General features: G+C 44.9%; 1 long non-coding RNA gene across 1 annotated transcript; it reads right to left on the bottom strand.

Moving 5' to 3' along the window:
- Positions 1 to 30: 30 nt before the first annotated feature.
- Positions 31 to 1,926, bottom strand: LOC140391395 (uncharacterized). The gene is made up of 3 exons (XR_011935039.1): positions 1,839 to 1,926; positions 1,065 to 1,120; positions 31 to 139 (listed from the first exon to the last, which is right to left on the bottom strand). It is a non-coding gene; the product is annotated as an uncharacterized lncRNA (long non-coding RNA).
- Positions 1,927 to 14,787: the final 12,861 nt, after the last annotated feature.

Below are 14,787 nucleotides of genomic sequence, written 5' to 3'. Positions count from 1 at the left end.
AGGAAGTGGTTAAGCAGTACTTACCTCACCCATGGCGCGACCTTTTAAACTGTCCCCTCTGCCTCACAGCTCCCGCGCTTTTTGAAACTCCCACGCTGTTTCCAAGGTCCCGGCTCTCTCTCTCTCCCGAACAGCTGACCTGCAAGGTAAGGAAGTGGTTAAGCAGTGGCGCCTCCTTTGCACCTCCTCCTCTTCGGCCTGTTAGGCGGCTGGCTCTCCGTCCTCGGGGGCTGCCTCCTGTTCCGCTGCTGCATACTCTGCTGCAGCAGCTTTCTCCTCCTCGAATAACTCCCTCTCGTACAGCCACATGGCATCCCCCAGGGCTGCGGCGACTAGCAGGAAGGCGACCATTGCTGGTTGTATTCAAATATCTATTGTCTGCAGGGGGTGAAAGGCTGACATGTCAGCATTGTTTATACCCCCATGCCCAACCAGATCCAACAGCCTGCATGGTGTCCCGGTTAGTACTGTAGACTCTTCCCCCGCCTGTTCCCCCCACCCACCCCCTGTCCTCTCCGCATCCCTAACTCAATCGGTGCCTGGCACCGAGGGGGCCTCTGGCCCTGGCGCCTGCCCCTGCTGCCAGGGGTATGCTCCACGGCACTCATCCACTGCCCCCGTAGGGGCTACATTGGGCGTCGATCTTGGGTGGGCTGCATGATGCCCCGCCGGCGGGAGGTGGCCAGGTGGCGGGGGTATGGCAGAGGGTGGGTTGTGAGGTTGGGGGCACTCATATGGCCTGTGTCACTCTGCAGAACCAAGGCCAAGCTGGGTGGTCATTGGGGATCGCAGCAAGGTGGGTGCCTTGCAGGCCGCGGCAATCGCCGTCTCATGTCTGGCCACCGCCCCAGTCCCCTGGGGGTCACCCTATTCCCCCATCACTCGCCACCCCAGCCCTGGCAGCCCCTACCTCCTCCCGCAGCCAGCCTGGCCCATGGTCACGCCCATGGTGTAGGTTAGGTGGATTGGCCATGCTAAATTGCCCTTAGTGTCCAAAAGGTTAGGTGGGGTTACTGGGTTACGGGGATAGGGTAGCGGCGTGGGCTTAAGTAGGGTACTCTTACCAAGGGTCGTTGCAGACTTGATATACCGAATGGCCTCCTTCTGCACTGTAGATTCTCTGAAATAAAATACAGAACAAAGTAGGCGTCCCATATGAACTCTGCTGTTTTATACAATGAGGTTCGGGAGGTAACTACCAACCACATGTAAGTATCCAGTTTTGTTTGTGAGATGCTTATAGAAACCAATATTTTACCATGACAAGACAGAAGTATGCATTTGCAATGAAGAAGTTAGTTGATATGCATAAGTCTATGCTGTGTGATGTTCAGCTAATAATGAATTCCCTACATCTTCGCTTAGAGTCAGCTCTGCTTTTGATTTGAAAATGTAATTATCAGGGAACAGAACATGCTGTACCTAATTTAAGAGGCTACATGTCCGATGTTTTTGAACTATTTATTTGAGACCTGTGTTTCGCAACAGTAAACAGCATGCTTGATGGGTCAGAAGCAAAATAATAATTTTAAAACATTGCTAAAACGATACATGCCAGAAAACAAAATCTTGCCTCGCTATGCATGCCAAGAACTCTAGCAAGTATAAGATTGGGCCTGTAATTATAGGCAGAATCTCTTCACATCATGATCCACTAACTGCCGCCTATTTCAACAGCTTATCTCTGCAGTGTACGCAATCTGATGGTAGAAAACCTCTATTCTAGATCATAAGAAATAGGAGCAGAAGTAGGACATTGAATCTGCTCTGCCACTCGATTAAAATCACACTGTGGTGAGCCACATACGCCTGTTGTATATATTATTGTGTTTACTCACTGTTACTGTTGTTGTGTTGATGTTGTTGTTGGCTCCGCCTGTGGCTCCGCCCCTCTGAGAAGGTATATAACCCATCGATCCGGGACAGCCTCTCAGTGTGGGAGAAGCTTCTGGTGGGCACATTCTAGCTGATTAAAACCACAGTTCTTGTTAACTACCGTTTCGACTGGATTGATTGGTATCACACTTTCCTATCTGTACCCATAATCCTTAACTCCCTTGTCGACCAAAAGTCTATCTGACTGAATTTTGACTATTCATTGACCCAAATGCCACTTATTTCTGTCGAAGAGAATTCCAAAGACTGAAATTTTCTCTCTTGAAAGAAGAAATTGCTCCTGATCTCTGTTCCATGTGATAGCTAAAACCGCTTTCCCAAACCCTTTACTCACAAATAAATTACATCACAGGTTATGTGACTCAGAGGTCACATGGCTATGGCAAGTTACAGAACACAACATGCAAAAATGCTCAAAGGGTTTCCTCCAAATTTCCCTCTTTTCATAAAAACAAAAATATATATTGCATGTACTATCATTTGCAATCGCAAGTTACCCACTTACGCAGTTAAAGAAAATCATCAACTACAAACAGAATACTGTTCATTCTAGTCGTTTCCTCCAGGTGCTCTGGTTTACTCCCGAAAGATGTACTTGTTAGTTGAATTGGACATTCTGAATTCTTCCTCAATGTACCCGAACAGGCACCGGAATGTGGCGACTAGGGGCTTTTCACAGTAACATCATTGCAGTAAGCCGACTTGTGACATGAATAAAGATTATTATTATTGGTCCATTTTGCTTTTGTCTGTCTCGGCACATGCATTACATACGTAGGCAGGAACGTTCCAGCCATTCACATGGGCAGAATCCTCTAGTCCCATCGACAGTAGAAATGACATGAAATCACCCAGCTAGGGGCAGGGGGCGGTGCAGGACACCTCTATCCCAGCAAAATTCGCAGAATTCACCCCCGGTCGATCAACGAGGCAAAGGCATCCGTATTCACGCTAGACTGAAGCACCGGCAAATCCGACACCGAAAATATGCCAACCAGCGGATATGGATCCAAATCTACACAGAGTATCTCCGACATGGTGTTAACAAAAGGAGCCCAGGCACCTAAGGGCCTGTGGGGAGGTGGTGGCGTAGTTGTATTGTCACTGGAGTAGTGACCCAGAGACCTAGGATAATGATCTGGGAACCCTGGTTCAAATCCCACCATGGCAGATGGTGAAATTTGAATGTAATAAAATACCTGGAATTAAAAGCCTAATGATGAACAGTGTCAATTGTCGTAAAAACCCATCTGGTTCACTAATGTCCTTCAGGGAAGGAATCTGCTGCCCTTACCTGTTCCGGCCTACATGTGACTCCAGGTCCACAGAAATGTGGTTGACTCTTAAAATGCCACACAGTACAAGGGCAATTAGGGATGGCAACAAATGCTAGCCTTGCCTGCGACACCTACAATCTCCAATGGAGAAAGAGCCTGCTGCGATCCAATCTAAGATACACGGCAGAGTTCAGGTACCCACCCAAAATACGCTGTTGCGACTCTAAGTTGGGGAGGGAGGCCAACTGCATATTAATAAAGTTTGTATCATCCCAGTTCGGGGCATAATTGTTAACCATCAAACCGGGATGCTCACCAGAGAGGGACAGACAGTAACCAATCTACCGTTGGCCAACATCTTAGAGGCAGACAACCGAACCCTCTTATTAATTAAAATTGTCGCACCCCTGGCCCTACCATCGAAACCAGAATTAAAGAATTCCCTACTCACCACTTGCACAGCCAAGTCTGGTCTCTGACCCGCAAATAGGTCTCTTGCGAAAACACCAAATCTTGAACTCTTAAGGTGAACAAATGCCCTCGATCTTTTCACTCGTCCATTGAAACCCCTAACATTCCAGGTGATCAAGAGAATTGAAGGTCTGCCACCCCCCTCAATCTGGAGTCAGCCATTCCCACCACAAGAGATTACCCAAGGGACACTTAAACGATACAGCAAACAGATCCACCCAAGATGGCCACCCAACCAAGCCAAAAGACAGGACAAAGAAAAATCTACAGTCACCATCAGCAACATATCCCCACCCCTCCCCCCAATGCCATCACCTTTGAATATCACCATACCCAAGTACAAATTCAAGTAGAAGTGAGGCAAAAGCAAATTCTAAAGTAAATTTGAAAACAAGAACTCCAAGCTCATTTCTAAAAAGTACTATAATGAGCTGCAGCAAACCCTTCAAAACCGCTTTCGTTAGCTAACTCCTAAATTAGCAGAGAAGTTCCTGACTGGAGATATAAAAAAATAGTTATAAGCAACAAAATACAAAATACCCATGTGATTTGCACTCTGAAAGGAAGCTATATATCATCATAACAAGCAGAACCCCATACAGTGAAAAACACCAAATCTAAATAATAACAATAAGAACTCAAATTCAACAAGAACAAGAAAAATCATGAACACCCAATAATGTAACAATTCAATTTGCCCGTGGAAAGAACTTAAAACTCAATTACACCACACCCAACTTGTTTTTTCAATGAAAGAGTCGGTCTCTTCCAGTGTGTCCTTTCCCTCCAAAGTTACTTTGAGCAGAGTTGGGTTGGCCAAACCAAACATGGCAGCCTTGACTCCATTGATAGCAGCCCTCTTCTTCGTCAGCTCCACACCCATGTCCTGATAGAACCTGACAGAGTGGCCTTCCCACTTAAAGTTACGGTTTTGCTTCGTCCATCTCAAAACGCTTACCTTTTCCTTAAAGCTGTGGAACCTCACTATCACTGCATGTGGTGAATCTTCAGGACGAGGCCTCAATTGGAGTGCATGATGGGATCGGTCCAGGTCAGGTGGGGATGTGAATCCACCCTCACTTACTATCTTAACGAACATGCCTGGGGAGTACTCTGTGGGCATTGGGCCTTCCATCCCTTCTGGAAGCCCCACAATCCAAATATTTTGCCTCTTCATCCTATTTTCTAGCTCATTTGACGTGGCACACAACAATTTATTTGCTTCGATCACCGAAGACAGCTCTGATTCCAGTGATGCAATCCAATCGCTGCACCTCCATATCTTTGATCGTGACTTACTGTGCTTCCACGGTTTGGTTAGAATCATAGAGTCTCTTCAGTGCAGAAGGAGGCCATTCAGCCCATCAAGTGCTGCTGGGATGCTGGATTCTCATATTGGACACACACGCACCTTTTTCTCATACATACACCCATACATCTCACACATACACACACTCACACACACTTATTTCACACCCACTCATCTCTCACACACACCAACTCATCTCACACACACACACTCATCTCATTCACTCATCTCACACCCACTCATTGCACATACACACACTCATCTCACACACACACTCATCTCACACCCACACTCAAATCACACACGTATTCATCTCATACACAAACCTACACCCACTCATCTCCCACATACACGCACTCATCTCACACTCACTCATTACTCACACACACACTCAAATCACACACGTATTCACCTCACACACAAACCTACACCCACTCATCTCCCACATACACACACTCACCTCACACCCACTCATCTCTCATGCACCCCCACTCATTGCTCACACACTCGCTCATTACAGACACACACATCCAGTCCTCTCAAACACTCACTCATCTCACACACAGACTCATCTCACACAATCATTATCTCACACACATACACACACCAAATCATCTCACACTTTAAAAAAAAAAATACATTTAGAGTACCCAATTCATTTTTTCCAATTAAGGGGCAATTTTAGTGTGGCCAATCCACCTACCCTGCACATCTTTGGGTTGTGGGGGCGAAGCCCACCAAACACGGAGAGATTGTGCAAACTCCACATAGACAGTGACCCGGAGCCAGGATCGAACCTGGGATCTAGGCGCCGTGAGGTAGCGGTACTAACCACTGCACCACCGTGCTGCCCGCCATCTCCCACTTCTTCCAGTTAGGGAACTGTTTCCCTGTGGTGGACATACTTCCTTTTCTTTGGTATGGTGTCCTCTGCAATATTTACTTCCATACTCCAGCCATGATCCTTCTGCAAATAATTCTTCCTTCTCGCCATTATTTTGAGCTTGGAAGATCTGAACAGCTTCTCAGCAGAGTGAAAAAGCCTCGTCAGTTCTCCAGTTAATACATTTCACCTGATTATTGACAACTTCAGAACTTCTGCTCAAGCCAATAGCTTTCTTAAGAGTAAGTGTCTCCTCTCTCATCAGACCTGCTCTCATGGTGCGATCTCCTGTTCCTATCTCTGATCAGATCACCATTAATTTGCTCATACTCATAAGATTCAGCAAAATGGCTTTCAGTCACATACTGATCAATATTCTTCCCTTCTTTCTGAACTCTGGTATTGAACATATGTGGCGTTCATTCGTAACATTAGTAGAGGGTTCAAACTGGGTCTTCAAGGTCTCAAAATTTTCACAAGACTGACTTTTCTGCCCCTCAGTTAAGTGTGTAGCCATTCTTTCCCCAGCACTGATAGCAGAACATCTACTCTTATTTGTTTAGATTTATTGTTTAATTCTATGCCAATTTCATAGTTTAGTCTTTGAGACTGGAAGAATTTCTAATTCATTGTCAGCTCTCCATAGAGCTGGTACTGGAATATTCAAAACCATACTGACTCATCTAGCAGCCAATATCCTATACAAAGTTACAGACTGATGTTTTAATTATTTTTTGATGTTTCTTACAGCAACTGGCTCTCTTACAGTCATAAGCATCAAAGCAAATTCAACTGCACACTCCTGACACCATGTTCCAAGTCATGGGCTAAAATGGCTTTCCCTGAATCCTTTATTGACACCAAAAGTAGGCGGAGGTACTACCCTGTGTACCAAATAAGCATATTTTAGAAGCATAGAATTTACACTTCAGAAGAAGGCCATTCGGCCCATCGGGTCTACACCAGCCCTTGAAAGAGGACCCGACTTGAGCCCACACCTCCACCCTATCCCCATAACCCAGTAACCCCACCTAACCTTTGGACACTAAGGGGCAACTTAGCGTGGCCAATCCACCTAGCGTGCAAATCTTTGGACTGTGGGAGGAAACCAGAGCACCCGAAGGAAACCCATGCAGACATGGGGAGAAAGTGCGAACACCACAATGACAGTCACCCGAGGCTGGATTTGAACCCGGGTCCCTGGAGCTGTGAGCCACCATGCCACCCCTTGGCGAGTCTTCATGGAGGAGTCATTCATTTAGAATAGTCATTTTGTCTTTCTAGTTCTTTTATTGTTCAATAATTACTATATAGCATTAACAGGTGCTGAATGAGTTGCTAATTGGTACCTGATGAAATATTGCATGTTTTACTGCTTTCTCAAAGACAATCGATTTTCTAGATTCTTGATCGTTTGACTTTGAGAGGAATTTAAAGGCACAAAATAAGTTATTTCTGAGAAAGCAAGGATTGTTTTTGGGGTGGGGGGGTCGGGAGTGTAGCTAACTTCACTGAGGTTGGAAAATGTGCGGGGATATGAAATTAGCTTCCTGGGAATCTGGAGCAAGTGTAGAAGGACTGAAATTGGGAATGTGAACTGCAATTTTATTAAAGAAGGGAAGAAGTCTCTTCTCGATTTCTGCTTCTAAATAACCAATGCGAGCATTACTCCGCCCTGCTGTGGATGATGCAGCGCACCATTCAAATGTCCATTGACTTTGGAGGGAGCAGAAGATCCCGTAGTTGAGAGGGGCTGGAAATTCCTGGCCTCAATAGCAATTATGGGACCTCACGGTGACAAGGACAGCCAGGGACAGCAGAGTGTGACTGCAGGTCAGGCAGGTAAAGGGAACCAGCAGTCAGGAACTCAGGAGCCTCAGCCCTTTACCCTGTCCAACAGGTATGAGGCACTTGCTCCCTGTGTGGATGGCGAACAGGGCTGCAGGAAGGATGAGTCAGCTGTCAAGGCACCATGGTTCAGCAGGCCATTCAAGGGGAGTGAGTAAATAGGCAAGTTGTAGTTGTAGGGGTTCTATTATCAGGGGGATAGATAGTATCCTTTGTGAGCAGGATAAAGAGTCCCGCATGAGAATGTTGCCTGCCCGGTGCTAGGGTGCGGGACATCTCTGACCGGCTTGAAAGGATACTGGAGAGGGAGGGGGAGGATCCAGTTGTTGTGGTCCATGTCGGTACCAACAACATAGGCAAGTCTAGAAAAGAGGACCTGTTTAGAGATTATAAAGAGGTAGGGTTCAAATTAACAAACAGGTCCTCATAATCTCCGGATTACTGCCAGAGCCACGTGCAAATTGGCATAGGGAGGCAAGAATAAGGGAAGTTAACACGTGGCTGAAAGAGTGGTGTGGGAAAGAGGGGTTCCTTTTCATGGGACACTGGCATCAGTTTTGGGACAGGGGGGGCCTATACCGTTGGGATGGTCTCCACCTGAACCGAGCTGGGACCAGTGTTCTGGCGAAAAGAGCAAATTGGGGGGGAAGGGAAAGTCAGGGAACCAAGAGGTGAAGTAATCAGTGGGAAGCGTAGCTGCATGGGAATACAAAACAGCACGAAAAGACAGAACTCAGGAGAGGTTACGATAGTCCCCATCCCACAAAATATGACACAGTGTAGGAAAGGCTCAGTAAACCAAGGTCCGCCACACTAAGAAAACAAAAAGGGACGGTCAATAGAGAACTAAAGGTGCTCTATTTAAATGCGCGCAGTGTACGGAACAAGGTAGATGAGCTTGTGGCCCAGGTTGTGACTGGCAGGTATGATGTGGTAGGCATCACAGAGACGTGGTTGCAGGGGTTTCAGGACTGGCATTTAAACATCCAGGGATTCACAACCTATCGAAAAGACAGAGAGGTGGGCAGAGGGGGCGGGGTTGCCTTGTTAATTAGGAATGAAATTAAATCAACAGCACTAAATGACATAGGGTCAGATGATGTGGAGTCTGTGTGGGTAGAGTTGAGGAACCACAAAGGCAAAAAAACCATAATGGGAGTTATGTACAGGCCTCCTATCAGTGGTCAGGACCAGGGACACAAAATGCACCACGAAATAGAAAGTGCATGTCAGAAAGGCAAGGTCACAGTGATCATGGGGGACTTCAATATGCAGGTGGACTGGGTAAATAATGCTGCCAGTGGACCCAAGGAAAGGGAATTCATTGAACGTTTACAGGAGGGCTTTTTGGAACAGCTTGTGATGGAGCCCATGAGGGAACAGGCCATTCTGGACTTAGTGTTACGTAATGAGCCAGACTTGATTAAAGATCTTAAAGTAAGGGAACACTTAGGAGGCAGTGATCATAATATGGTAGAATTCAATCTCCAATTTGAAAGAAAGAAGGTAGAATCAGATGTAAAGGTGTTCCAGTTAAATAAAGATAAGTACAGGGCATGAGGGAGGAACTAACGAAAATCGACTGGGAGCAGAGCCTAGTGGGAAAGACAGTAGAACAGCAATGGCAGGAGTTTCTGGGAGTAATTGAGGACACAGTACAGAGGTTCATCCCAAAGAAAAGAAAGGTTATCAGAGGGGGGATTAGGCAGCCATGGCTGACAAAGGAAGTTAGGGAATGTATCAAAGCAAAAGAGAAAGCCTATAATGTGGCAAAGAGTAGTGGGAAGTCAGAAGTTTGGGAAGGCTACAAAAACCAACAGAGGATAACAAAGAGAGAAATAAGGAAAGAGAGGATCAATTATGAAGGTGGGCTAGCCAGTAACATTAGGAATGATCGTAAAAGTTTCTTTAAATACATTAAAAACAAACGGGAGGCAAAAGTAGACATTGGGCCGCTCCAAAATGACGCTGGTAATCTAGTGATGGGAGACAAGGAAATAGCTGAGGAACTAAATAAATACTTTGCGTCAGTCTTCACAGTAAAAGACATGAGTAATATCCCAACAATTCAGGAGAGTCAGGGGGCAGAGTTGAATATGGTAGCCATCACAAAGGAGAAAGTGCTAGAGAAACTAAGAGGTCTAAAAATTGATAAATCTCCGGGCCCAGATGGGCTACATCCTAGAGTTCTAAAGGAGATAGCTGAAGAAATAGTGGAGGTGTTAGTTATGATCTTTCAAAAGTCACTGGAGTCAGGGAAAGTCCCAGAGGATTGGGAAATCGCTGTTGTAACCCCCCTGTTCAAGAAGGGAACGAGGAAAAAGATGGAAAATTATAGGCCAATTAGCCTAACCTCGGTTGTTGGCAAGATTCTAGACTCCATTGTTAAGGATGAGATTTCAAAATTCTTGGAAGTGCAGGGTCGGATTAGGACAAGTCAGCATGGATATAGTAAGGGGAGGTCGTGCCTGACAAACCTGTTAGAGTTCTTTGAAGAGATAAAAAATAGGTTAGACCAAGGAGAGCCAATGGATGTTATCTATCTTGACTTCCAAAAGGCCTTTGATAATGTGCTTCATGGGAGACTGCTGAGTAAACTAAGGGCCCATGGTATTCGAGGCAAGGTACTAACATGGATTGACGATTGGCTGTCAGGCAGAAGGCAGAGAGTTGGGATAAAAGGTTCTTTTTCGGAATGGCAACCGTTGACGAGTGCTGTCCCGCAGGGTTCAGTTTTGGGGCCACAGCTGTTCTCTTTATATATTAACGATCTAGATGACGGGACTGGGGGCATTCTGGCTAAGTTTGCCGATGATACAAAGATAGGTGGAGGGGCAGGTAGTATGGAGGAGGTGGGGAGGCTGCAGAAAGATTTAGACAGTTTAGGAGAGTGGTCCAAGAAATGGCTGATGAAATTCAACGTGGGCAAGTTCGAGGTCTTGCACTTTGAAAAAAAAAATAGAGGCATGGACTATTTTCTAAACGGTGACAAAATTCATAATGCTGAAGTGCAAAGGGACTTGGGAGTCCTAGTCCAGGATTCTCTAAATGTAAACTTGCAGGTTGAGTCCGTAATTAAGAAAGCAAATGCAATGTTGTCATTTATCTCAAGAGGCTTGGAATACAAAAGCTGGGATGTACTTCTGAAGCTTTATAAAGCATTAGTTCAGCCCCATTTAGAATACTGTGCACAATTTTGGGCCCCACACCTCAGGAAGGACATGCTGGCACTGGAGCGAGTCCAGCGGAGATTCACTCCGATGATCCCAGGAATGGTAGGCCTAACATACGATGAACGTCTGAGGATCCTGGGATTATATTCATTGGAGTTTAGGAGGTTGAGGGGAGATCTAATAGAAACTTACAAGATAATGAATGGCTTAGATAGGGTGGACGTAGGGAAGTTGTTTCCATTAGCAGGGGAGACTAGGACCCGGGGGCACAGCCTTAGAATAAAAGGGAGTCACTTTAGAACAGAGATGAGGAGAAATTTCTTCAGCCAGAGAGTGGTGGGTCTATGGAATTCATTGCCACAGAGGGCGGTGGAGGCCGGGACATTAAGTGCCTTTAAGACAGAAGTTGATAAATTCTTGATTTCTCGAGGAATTAAGGGCTATGGAGAGAGAGCGGGTAAATGGAGTTGAAATCAGCCATGATTGAATGGTGGAGTGGACTCGATGGGCCGAATGACCTTACTTCCGCTCCTATGTCTTATGGTCTTATGGTCTTAAGGACTTGGGTTCGATCCCGCCCCTGGGTCACTGCCCGTGTAGAGTTCGCACATTCTCCCTGTGTCTGCGCTGGTCTCACCCCCACAACCCAAAGATGTGTAAGTTAGGTGGATTGGCCACACTGAATTGCCTCTCAATTAGAAAAATAAATAAAATAACAATTAGGAGGTGGAATATTTGAAATGCTGCCTCCAACAAATGCCATTCTTTGTCACCTCTACAGCATTAAACTTTGATGGAATAGGGGATCATTGTGCATGAGAAGATACATTTTGTGGGGCGAAAATGTCAGCACATGGAGTATAAAAGCCACCAATGAGTGAACTATCGAAGCCCTGATTTTTGGGTCTCAATCCTCCAATCAATGCCTGGGGCCTCATCTCGCAAAATGTACATTTATATGGGTAATATGATGGCAAAAATTCATGTTTGTAACATATTACTGTTGTAATTTAGAATTGTAATATCAGCCTTTTATGAGATCCATGGATTATTACAGCTGGCAACTGCATAACAATGTTGCTGTGGCATTTCTTATTCTGCCAATTTTGCAGAGACATGAACTCATTTAAAATAAAAGAATAACATTTATTTTGAAATAGCAGAGGACTAATATACTCCCAACTCATATAGCCTGACTCATTATCCAGTCCTTTCCTACTAGTCTACAATTTTTTTCCTTCCCCTCCTCCGTAATGCACTCTGGACTATTTCCTACATTGAAACCACTGTGCGTATGAAAATTGATGATGTTATAGCTACATGTTTTCCAGCAGTTCTTCGACCTATAATTATGCTGCCTTGGAGAGGTATCAACAGTGGGAGCTCTGACGTTGCCAGTAAGTTAACGTGGACAGATGTTCACTATTATTGCTTGATTTCTCTTGCTGTAGACGTGGGCCGAACAGAAGCACCAATCAAACTGAGTTTCAGAGCTATGATGATAATTGGTTCCTGCGACACTTTCCCCAACTCTGGCAAAGAAAATGTGACCCTCGCTAAAATAATTGAATAACTTAAAGCTGATCATTCGTTGAAAGATTCTTTGGCAAAACTTTGTTTTTGTAAACCAGCTGTACAGGGGTCACAAAGTTGATCAATTTACTTTGGTGTATTTTGTGCTGTTTTTCCCCAACACAGTTACAATTTAATCTGCCATTTTATGACACAAGTAGTGACATTGATATCTATAGAAAGAAGCTGGCCAATGTGAGATCTCCACTGCAATATTTTGCTTTGCTTTGGGAATTGACAGAATTCTATTAACCAAGAAATTGTCAAATCTTTTAAGTTTGGTTTCCTTAAATTGGATAACTCGGTGAGAGTCCAAAAGGTATATTCCAACAGGAACTGGAATTGGGGATTTGCGTCTTTTGAAGACCACAGATGCATGTTCACTGGGAATACATTATTTCACGTGAATGTCCCACATGTGCGAGACTTTCACAAGGCAATCCTTGGAGTTTTGGTTATTTGAAAGGCAAGGGAGATGGGAATTCTCTGAAATGAATGAAATGAAAATCACTTATTGTCACAAGTAGGCTACAAATGAAGTTACTGTGAAAAGCCCCTAGTCGCCACATTCCAGCGCCTGTTCAGGGAGGCTGGTACAGGAATTGAACCGTGCTGCTAGCCTGCCTTGGTCTACTTGCAAAGCCAGCGATTTAGCCCTGTGCTAAACAGCCCCTGGAAAAAAATGAAGTTACTGTGAAAAGTTACTGGTTCTATATTCGGATTTATTAAAGAACTTTCAAAGCTTAGGCCATTCTCTTCTTTTCTCACACATTTGTCATCTCCACTGCAGTACCTACTGCAAAGGATGTACTTTCCTGTTGCTAAAACAGCTGAAAACAAACAATTTGTGTTAATTTTCAAGAAAAGCCAGCTAAAATTAGAAGTCTTTCGGTGCAATTTTACAGGGTCCCAGTGAGCATGCTGGGAGGTGAAGGGGGAAAGGTGTGAAATCAAGTGGGAGGTTCAGATGGTTTGCGGGCTTTATAACCCTTCCGCATCTCGTTGGCCGTTCAGCTGGGAGAGTGGTATGCTCTGGTATTGCTTGTTCTTGTTGGCTTGGAGGTTGGACTGGTGTTTGTGTTTAGCCTCATAAGATCATAAGACATAGGAGCGGAAGTAATGCCATTCGGCCCATCGAGTCCACTCCACCATTCAATCATGGCTGATTTCAACTTCATTTACCCGCTCTTACCTCTATTCTTTTTTCCAAAGTGCAAGATCTCGCACTTGCCCACGTTGAATTTCATCAGCCATTTCTTGGACCACACTCCTAAACTGTCTAAATCTTTCTGCAGCCTCCCCACCTCCTCCATACTACCTGCCCCTCCACCTATCTTTGTATCATCGGCAAACTTAGCCAGAATGCCACCAGTCCCGTCATCTAGATCGTTAATATATAAAGAGAACAGCTGTGGCCCCAACACTGAACCCTGCGGGACACCACTCGCCACCGGTTGCCATTCCGAAAAATAACCTTTTATCCCAACTCTTTGCCTTCTGCCTGACAGCCAATCATCAATCCATGTTAGTACCTTGCCTCGAATACCATGGGCCCTTATTTTACTCAGCAGTCTCCCATCAAAGGCCTTTTGGAAGTCAAGATAGATAACATCCATTGGCTCTCCTTGGTCTAACCTATTTGTTATCTCTTCAAAGAACTCTAACAGGTTTGTCAGGCACGACCTCCCCTTACTAAATCCATGCTGACTTGTCCTAGTCTGACCCTGCACTTCCAAGAATTTAGAAATCTCATCCTTAACAATGGATTCTAGAATCTTGCCAACAACCGAGGTTAGGCTAATTGGCCTACAGTTTTCCATCTTTTTCCTTGTTCCCTTCTTGAACAGCGATTTTCCAATCCTCTGGGACTTTCCCTGACTCCAGTGACTTTTGAAAGATCATAACTAACACCTCCCCTATTTCTTCAGTTATCTCCTTTAGAACTCTAGGATGTAGCCCACCTTGGCCCGGAGATTTATCAATTTTTAGACCTCTTAGTTTCTCTAGCACTTTCTCCTTTGTGATGGCTACCATATTCAACTCTGCCCCCTGACTCTCCTGAATTGTTGGGATATTACTCATGTCTTCTACTGTGAAGACTGACGCAAAGTACTTATTTAGTTCCTCAGCTATTTCCTTGTCTCCCATCACTAGATTACCAGCGTCATTTTGGAGCGGCCCAATGTCAACTTTTGCCTCCCGTTTATTTTTAATGTATTTAAAGAAACTTTTACTATCATTGTTAATGGTACTGGCAAGCCTACCTTCATATTTGATCCTCTCTTTCCTTATTTCTCTCTTTGTTATCCTCTGTTTGTTTTTGTAGCCTTCCCAATCTTCTGACTTCCCACTACTCTT

The sequence above is a fragment of the Scyliorhinus torazame genome, chromosome 15 (genome assembly GCF_047496885.1).
Source record: "Scyliorhinus torazame isolate Kashiwa2021f chromosome 15, sScyTor2.1, whole genome shotgun sequence".
NCBI classification, from domain to species: domain Eukaryota; kingdom Metazoa; phylum Chordata; class Chondrichthyes; order Carcharhiniformes; family Scyliorhinidae; genus Scyliorhinus; species Scyliorhinus torazame.
Note: the sequence above shows the minus strand (reverse complement) of the source record. Positions and strands in the feature narration are given on the sequence as shown.